The sequence below is a fragment of the Diorhabda sublineata genome, chromosome 2 (assembly GCF_026230105.1).
Source record: "Diorhabda sublineata isolate icDioSubl1.1 chromosome 2, icDioSubl1.1, whole genome shotgun sequence".
NCBI lineage: Eukaryota > Metazoa > Arthropoda > Insecta > Coleoptera > Chrysomelidae > Diorhabda > Diorhabda sublineata.
Genome location: NC_079475.1, coordinates 42,657,753 through 42,667,281, shown reverse-complemented (window position 1 = coordinate 42,667,281; position 9,529 = coordinate 42,657,753). Strand labels below are relative to the sequence as shown.

The following is a 9,529-nucleotide window of genomic DNA, read 5'->3' as shown; positions in this document are numbered from 1 at the left end:
AATGATTATTGGTAAAATGGAATTTCAGTTTCGAAAAATTTAATTATGTAAAGTTCTGCATTAGAGAAAACGATATATGATGAATTTATTATTCAATTGCCTAAGTAAAATTCGAAGTTTACCTTAGATAGTTATTGCATTTTATCTTTTCAAATTTCAAATCGAAAATGGGTAGGAATGATGAAAATTTATAACAAATGAAGTAGCTATCAATATTCGATAAACTCTTGAGAAAATCTTTTATTTTGCAAAATATATTATTACACATATACATTCAACTAACTTGAGCAGAAAACATTCAAAATTAAAAAAGAAACAGATTCAGTTTTCTTTTTTTAAGGGTTGATATAACTTAGAAACAATTAACGTTTGAATAAATTGTTCACAGTCGGTTATAAAATAAAATGTCCAGAAAATATGTTTTCGAATTATTATTAAAAAAATGTAATTTTCATTTCGAAAAATTCAATTTTATTAAGTTCTGTATAAGAACAAAATAGTGTATCATAATTTTATCATTCAATTATTATCAAAGTAATTCACATATTCGAAGTTTACAACATTTTATATTTTTAAATTTCAGGTCCAGTTTGGAAAAGAAAAACGAAAATTTATAACAAATGAAGTAGCCATCGATATGAAGATTGCAAAACGGAATTTTTACACACGCATACAAGATACAATAATTATCACACACATACTTTCAATTTACTTAACTGAAAATACCAAACTTAAAAAGATAAATTCATACGAATATTATTCTCCAGATATCTATAATTTTTTTTATATTTGTAAATTTAATTTATAAAAAATTTATTACATAAAAAATTCAATTTTTTTCAGACAGGTTAAGTTTTGGAAAGAAACGTGACACAGAAAAACGATAATAGAAAATAGAATTTTACATGTATTTATATATTCCTGATGCAGCAGCATTTCCATTTTAGAAACACATATATTTGTAGTTTGAAATACATAATTGTTATAAAAATTGAAGCATTGAAGAATTGAAACATGTTTTTTTGTTATTTATTCAACAATCACCTACCTTTTGGCAAACCTGCTTTATCGATTCGCACACTATATATTTTTCGTTTCGTTAACGGGTTAAAATTTCGCGTCGAATCGCGCACAAGCACCTGTAACAAAAAAAAATAAATTCAAATCTTCCATTTTTTAAAATTGTTTGAAAAATAACCTGAACGTTAATACAAAATCAAATAATTATAATACATACATATTATGTTTTTTTTTCAAAATTTCCGTTAAGCAATTTATTTAATCTATTTCGATGGACATTACTTTTTGTCATTAAAGTTTTTGTTGTAATGTCCAGTTGAATTAAGTACAGAGCGTTCTTTTATTTACCGACGATTATCATATAAATTTACCCACACCTCTGAAAGAACTAAAAAAAACCTCATCCTCATGTTTTTAAAATTATGTTTCGCTTGTTTGAAATAATTTCAAATTATGGACCTCAAAGACATCTAATAAAAAATGATTTTGATACATTTTAAAATGAACCCCTAATATTCAACTTTTTAGTAGCATTGGTACACCCTGTATATCAATATAATTTTATATCGGATACAGAGACGTGGGCACTTAAAAAAATGTTTTCTACTGAAATTATTACTGAAAAGTAATGAAATACAACTTTTCAATAAGAGGTGGCGCCATTGGGTATTCGACCATCATCAACAGTTCGAAGAGTGTGTTTTTCAATTTTTAGACTTTCCTATTTATATTTTCTCCATAATTAACTTATTAACTCAATAAAAAATATGTTTCTACACTCCGCTACAACTTTAGTTTTAATGAAAAAATAAATTAGTGTGAAAATAGCGGACGCCATCTTCCTTTGTAAATAGGTGACAAAAAGTCGAGAGCCGAGACATACGAAATAGTAGAAATTAATATTAAAATAAGCTCAGTATGAGCTTCTCTGTAAAGATGGCGTTGCTAGTGCTAAAAATCTAAACCAAAAATTATTTCTTTAAACTTCTCACAATAAGTAATTGGTTTGTGGTTATTAAATTAAGAAAATCCAAAATTTTGAAAAATAAACCGTCAAAACTTAAAGCTGTGGAAGCTGGAAAGCAAACTTTGTATTCCAAAAGCATAATACGAATAACCTTCCTAGCCTTCAGATCTGGCATCTTTTGAATCTTATGAAATTATAATATAATTTCATTTATCACCGTGTAGTTTAAAATAAGTGAAAAATTCGTCCCGTTTTTGCTCGCTCGCCGAAAGGAAATTTCCATGATAAATAAAACAAGAAAAATTATTGCTTCTTGGTTATTACAATAAGAAAATCCTGGATACAATATAAACATCATAATCATAAACATAAGTAACACAAATGAAATCATTTCAATGAAAACTACAAATCTAACTGAACTTTCATTTCCCAAAATTTAATTTTTGTCAAACTGTTGATGGGATGGGTATCTCAAATTTTTATATTGCCTTTATAATATAGGTATAACAATTTAATTTGGTGAAGAGATTATAAATATTTAAATCCTTTCTTGGTATTCTATTGCAAATGAAATTTTTTTACTGTATTTTTCAAATGATAACGCTTTCACTAACATTGAAAATATGAAAGCTACTGCAGAAAGTTCGTATGAAAGTTTTACATAAAAGAATGTTGTTGCAATCCAAATAGAGTTATAGAATTAAATGATATTTGAAATTGTCGGAAGGAATCTTGAATATTTGAAATAATTTAACTTCACCATAAGAATTTCTTATAGAATAACCATTGTTTTTCTGAACATATACCTATTGGCTAAAATTACTAATCAGTGAATAGGATTTCATATTACAATAATACAGTGATTTTTTGAAAAAATTGATAGAATGGAACACGAAGAGCAACATTGGTGTTGCCGTATATACAGGATGATTAGCAATTATATTTCAAAACATAATAGTAAAAGAATAATGTTTATGCTGTGATTTGAAAATTATTCAAAAATATCATGTGGTCCTCGTTCCTATCTTAGTATCAAAAAAAAAAGTTTTCGCATCATTTTTCTTTCAAAAACTTACGAAAATAAAGTATGGACACGTATATTGGAAACTATCTGTAACAATTTTCGGAATATTCATAAACGGGAATTTTCCGTGAAGCTCGTTTTAGTTGATTACCACTAAGATTACACCAAATTTGTTTTTCGCTCTACCCCGTATTTGAAACATCATAATGTGTTTCAGTTTTTATAAGTAAATTTACATTCAAATTATACAGAAGAAAATGGTTATTTTTCATATAAAGATACACCTCCATAATTATTCGGGAAATTTGAGGAAACCCCACTTTATATCAAACTTTATCGGTATTGTTTGTACTTTCATATCTTAGTTTTTCCTACTACTTTGTTTTAAAGCCTTATTTTCAATTAATGATTACAAGTAATTTCAAATAAAGATATTATTTGCTTGGTGAACGTAGAATTTAGACACATTACACTTGAATTTATCGAAAAGTTCGAACAAACATAGCTGGGAATTTATGAAAAGAACGAAAAATGATGTTGTGAAAAACTGAATCAAGTGCATAATTTTGGGAATTTTTAAAACATATATAACAAAGCAAAAATTTTTTGTCATCTTGTGCTAATTTTGAATGTTTATCGATAATATTAGAAAATAGAAAAAAGACAATGGAATGTTGATACAATGAATTTGAAATTTCCCAACGATCATAAAGGTATCGGGCGGTTATCGTTCTTAAATAACCATTGAGAGGATATAAAATTTTGTAAAATAATAAACATAAAAGAATCAAAAAAGGTTCCATTGAACGTGATGTTTCTAGAAAATATATAATTTTATATTTCGGCAACAATAAAAATATAAAAAAGCTGCAATCTCTCAAATAAGAAAAAGGAAGCCCATCATAAAATATTAAATTCTTTTAACTAAATACCGACATCCATAGAACGAACCTACCCGTATACTAAAAATAATTTTGGGTATTTTTGCAAACTCTAAAACGTGTATTTTTGAATATGAAATTTTGTAAAATAATAAACATGAAAGGATCAAAAAAGGTTCCATTGAACGTGATGTTCCTCGAAAATAAATAATTTTACATTTCGGCACCAATAAAAGTATAATAAAGCTGCAATCCCTCAAAATAATAAAAAGGAAGTCCATCATAAAATATTAAAATCTTTTAACTAAATACCGACATCGATAGAACGAACCTATGGGTATACTAAAAATAATTTTGGGTATTTTTGCAAACTTTAAAACGTGTATTTTTGAAAAAAATGTACAAGACTTTTATTAAGGACTATTAAGAAATACCATTACTTGATCGTAATAAGAATACTTTTATTATTGATTTATTGACAATTAATTTGATTTGATATGGACATTTTGGACAGCAGATCATATGTATAGAGTGAGTTACATGTTATAATTCAGTTGTTTCTAGTGCACAAATTCAGAGTTTATTCATAATACGGTGTATACCAAAATTAGTTGGACAAATGAAACATATGAATCACATTTTTGAATTTTACACGGAAACTAAAGTCAACTCTGAGAAAAGTTTCATTTACCATCAAGTTTAAAAACAAAGAATTAAGAACTTCTTACCAATATAACAAAAAAATCACGAGAGGACACAGTTAATTACAGAGTAACTTATATCAGAGACAACGAGAGAAGAGTCCTCAATTGATTCACAAGAAAAATTAAAAGATGGGCTAAATACTTTGAAGGAATTTTGAATGGAACATGAAGAACATTGTGGATCTCGTGAAGGAAACAAGAAAGAAACGAGGTGTGATGAAACCGAATTTTCATTAATAGAAATATTCGAATAGTTGTTTAGCTGATATGCTCCACTCTTTGAATACAAACTGTCCTTGTATAATTAGAAGTTCAATGCTGCAATATACAAGAATTTTTGTTTTTCTAATTTACTCTAATATCGTATAACCAAGTTATCCTTGTTGTAAATAAGTCATATCTCTCAATCGATACTCCCTGTATATCTTTATTATCAATATATGGAAAAAATCATTAATAAAACAATATAAAGCAAGAGATTTCTTAATATTTCAAATATTTCAAACGACTTTTTAAATAATTAATGATAATAGACATAATACATACAATAAAATATGGCATAGATTTAATTATTACAATTAACAATAACTTTTTATTAAATTATTATTTTATTCCTTTTGGGAATCTGTATACTTTTAATGTTTTACGACATACCTTCGTTTTTCGAATTAGTACTTTCATTAGTGATTACAGGTACATGAAAATTTTTATATTAATTAAGGATCGTAGAATTTGAAACAATGTTACTGAAATTTATCTCAAGTTCCAAATAATTAGCTGAATATGTATAAAGACCAAATGAAAACATTTTTGTTATCTTGATATCGAGAAATCTGTGATTTTAAAACTTCCCATAATGTAGGGTGGTCCTCATCCTATTGAACGTTATATTTCCTATGAATATCAAAAATCAATTCCAAATGTAAAGTAAATAAAAAATTCTTTAAACAAAGACAAAGGCAAGTAAGAAGGACCAGCACGTGTGATTTTTCGGAGTTTCAAGTAATAAACCCTCAATATATATTGTATTATTTTAATTAATTATCGAGAATACTGGAAATTTCTCATAGTGTAAAGTGGTCCTTAACTCCAAATTAAATAAAACAATTAGAGAGAATCGTAGTGAATGTTATTTTATTATTGATTACAGGTAGGCATATGAAAATGTTTATCAATTGAAGAACGTAGAATTTAAAACAATGTTATTAAGATTTATTTCAAGTTCAAAAAAATAGCTGCATATTTATAAAGTATAAAACAAAATATTTTTGTTATCTTCTCAACTTTGTTGAAAATTCGTAAGAAAATTAAATTATTATTTTAGAATCAATCAATTTTTATACAAATATGAAGAAAAATGCTTTAGTTATTCGATTAATAAGAAGAGAAAAGAGTTTTTAGTGTATAAAATGTGAAAGGCGATTATAAACAAATGAAGGGGTGATGACAAAAAGTTTATTAAATGAAGAGATAATTTCTAACAGTAACTGTTCCATTGAAAAGTCATATTTTCTCCGTGTATTTATCTCACAGAATGATTTGAGATTATTTATCATATAGTTTTTCCATGTTTAAACAAACTTCGAGTTTAACAAGAGAACAATTATAAATTAGAAAAGAATTCAATTTTTAAGAGGTGCTGAGACTTATATTATTTTGGAGAGACGGTAAAAATATCAGCATTTCCTCAAAATTTGATAATCAATCCTGCCAAATATGATAGTGAACTATTTTCTTTTGGTCAGCTCTGTACAAAATGTAAAAGGGTCCGAACCCATAATATTTATTACTTTATTATTTTGTTATCTGTACATTTTGAAAGGGTCTTATTTGAAAAATCAATATCTTTACCTACTACTACAGCAATAAAACATCTGGTTCACAGATGTGAGAATATTTTTTCGAAACGGCGTAATGGAATAGAAGCCTATGACCTTTTTTGCAAACTATTAATATGAAATATAAACTAATTTCTTTTTGAATTACAAGCAAAATGAAATTTGAAATTGCTATATCTTACATGGATTTTGAAAATACTCGATAGAAAAAGATAATTTGATTAAATAAAGATGAAACTGAAATTCAATTGAGAGAAATGCACCACTCTTTGAATACAGAGTGTCCTTGTATGAACAATAATTAGAAGTTAAATGCTGCAATATACAAGAATTTTTGTTTCGAGATTACTTCTAGTACAAATAAAAATCATTATTTTCAACTATTCCAAAGTTTATCGTCACCCTATAAATCTAAATAACCGATACATATTCTAATTGTCATTGTATCCAAAAAAATCATTAATAAAACAATATAAAGCAAGAGATTTCTTGAATAATATTTCAAACGACGTTTTAAATAATTAGTGATAATAAGAATGATAAAATATTTCAGTAAGTGACATGTATTTAATTATTACAATTTATAATTATTTATATTATTAAATGGCTCTACAAATGTTTTGAGCAGCAAAGAATAGTAATTTCTTCTTAAGACACTATCTATATACTTTTAATTTTTCCACGATATATCTTCGTTTTTCGAATTAGTAATTTCATGAGTGATGACAGGTACAGAAAATATTTCTTAATTAAAAAACGCAGAATTTAGAACAATGTTACTGAAATTTATCTGCATATGAATCAAAACATTTGTCTTATCTTGGTGTAGGGTGATCCTCATCCCCAAATATCAGAAAAGATTCTGTTGAACGTTATATTTCCTATGAATATCAAAAATAAATTCGAAATGTGGAATAAATACGAAATTCTTCCAACAAAGATAAATGCATCTAAAAAGGGGCTGCACGGTCAATTTTCGTTATCAGTAATAAACCCTCAACATGTATAGTTATTTTGGTATTACTTTAGATTTATCTAGAATACAGTGATTTCAAAATTTCTCATAGTGTAGGGTGGTCCTTATCTCTCTAAGAATTTTTTTGAACGTAATCTCATAAATGCCAAAAATAAGATAGAAATGTAAACACACAATTCTTCGAACAAAGACAAAGACATCCAAGAAGGGGCTGCACGGTCATTTTTCGTTATAGGTATTAAACCCTCGATATAATGTAAACAAACTATTCTACAAACTGATAAAAAGGGTTCCTAAATTGCACCGCACGTGTTGTTTTTCAAATATATTATACCTCTTGTAAATTCTCGATAACCAATGTAGAAAAATAAATAAAGGATACTTTTAACAAAAAAAAAAAAAGGGTGTTATGATGATCCCTAAAATATATCTAAAATAAACATACCAGACTCCATAGTAGTAAACCATTAAAAACATTGAATTCTAAACAATCTACCTACACCTTAAGAATTTCTTATAGAATAACCATTGTTTTTCTGAACATATGATGGCTAAAATTACTAATCAGTAAGAAGGAATTCACTACGATTATAAAAATCCTTTGAAACAATTTTTTGAAACAAGTGAGAAAATTTTTCAAAATGAGGTTTAATTTTACGATCTTTGAGTATAAATCTTGCTTGGATACTAATTATACAGAGCGTTCACTACTTTTCAATAATGTTTGAAGATGGTAAAATTATAAAAAAAAATTAGTAATTTGACTTACTATGCAAATATTATTTAAGTTTATAATTTAGAGTTAGGAAGTTAATATGATACGTAAAATGATTTGTACTCACATAACTTTGTCCACATAGGAAAGACCCCATGAAGAATGGAAAATCATTTTTTTTTTGTTATTTATCCCACAATCAACTACTTTTTGGCAAACCGCATTATGGAACGTGCACTACATTTACCTTTCGTTTCGTTAACGGGTTAAAATTTCGCGTAGAATCGCGCACCAACACCTGAAACAAAAACATGAATTGTAATATTTTTTCTAAATACACTTGCAATTAAAAAAGTACAAAAAAATTATGCAAACAGATTGTGTTCCCTTTATTTATTTACGTCAAACCAGTCAATCAAACACTATATTTATAAACAGATTACCCCTGTATGTATAATAAAAGAAAATTATGTAACAATATATTCAGAAAAAAACTTTTATTACTTTTTAAATCTGTCAACCACTAAAATTTTCCCCCTCGTAAATATCAAGCCCACAATTTTTAGATGGTACCCGGTATTATAAATTCAAAATTATATTACCCAAGATGTTGTAATTTAGTCGACTTGAGTGAGTTAGTTATAAATGAAAATTATATCAATAAAATCAAATTTTCAAAATGAACTTCACAAAAAATATCCGTGTTGCAAGCAAAAAAGTAAAAAATCACCCAAGTAATCAAATTTGTCGAATTCGCCTTCGTGGTTTTCAAGTTAAACAAAACAAAAATTTCTCACGGAAAATTACTTTTTCACTAAATTTGCGATTCTCAAATCAAAATTATACATAATCATTCTCACTAAAACGATATTTTTAAATAAAATTATATAAAATTATTATATAAAATATAAATATAATTTTTATAGTGGAAACAAAGAGAACTAAACATTTAATAAATAATGTTTCCTAATGAAATTAATACTCAAAATTTATGGAACCGAGCTATTCAATAAGAGATGTCACTATTGGGCATTCGACCATCAACCACTGTTCGTAGAGTATGGGATTCAATTTTTTAGAAGTTTCCATTCATATTTCCGTGATGGTGGACACATTATTCAATAAAAATATGTTTCTTCACTCTAACACAACTTTGGTCTTAATAAAAAAATAAATTGGTGTGAAAATAACGGACGCCACCTTCCTTTCAGTTTTATAAATAGGTGACAAAAAGTCAAGAGCTGAGACATACGAAATAGTAGAAACTAATATTGAAATGAGTTCAGTATGAGCTTTTGTACATAGATAGCGCTGTTAGTACTAAAAATCTAAATCAAATTCACGTTTTGGAGTTTTTGTAAATAGAATAAGTGACGCAATTTGCTAATTTATGTCCCTAGTAAA

The 9,529-nt window shown here is 26.7% G+C and overlaps 1 long non-coding RNA gene across 2 annotated transcripts; it reads right to left on the bottom strand.

The window, feature by feature from the left end:
• Nucleotides 1–225: 225 nt before the first annotated feature.
• On the bottom strand, nucleotides 226–9,010 carry LOC130453357 (uncharacterized). 2 transcript variants are annotated; one of them, XR_008911040.1, is made up of 3 exons: nucleotides 8,728–9,010; nucleotides 8,253–8,423; nucleotides 226–1,139 (listed from the first exon to the last, which is right to left on the bottom strand). It is a non-coding gene; the product is annotated as an uncharacterized LOC130453357 (long non-coding RNA). The 2 variants fall into 2 exon arrangements; XR_008911039.1 differs by having other exon boundaries at nucleotides 8,856–9,010.
• Between the last annotated feature and the right edge of the window lie 519 nt (nucleotides 9,011–9,529).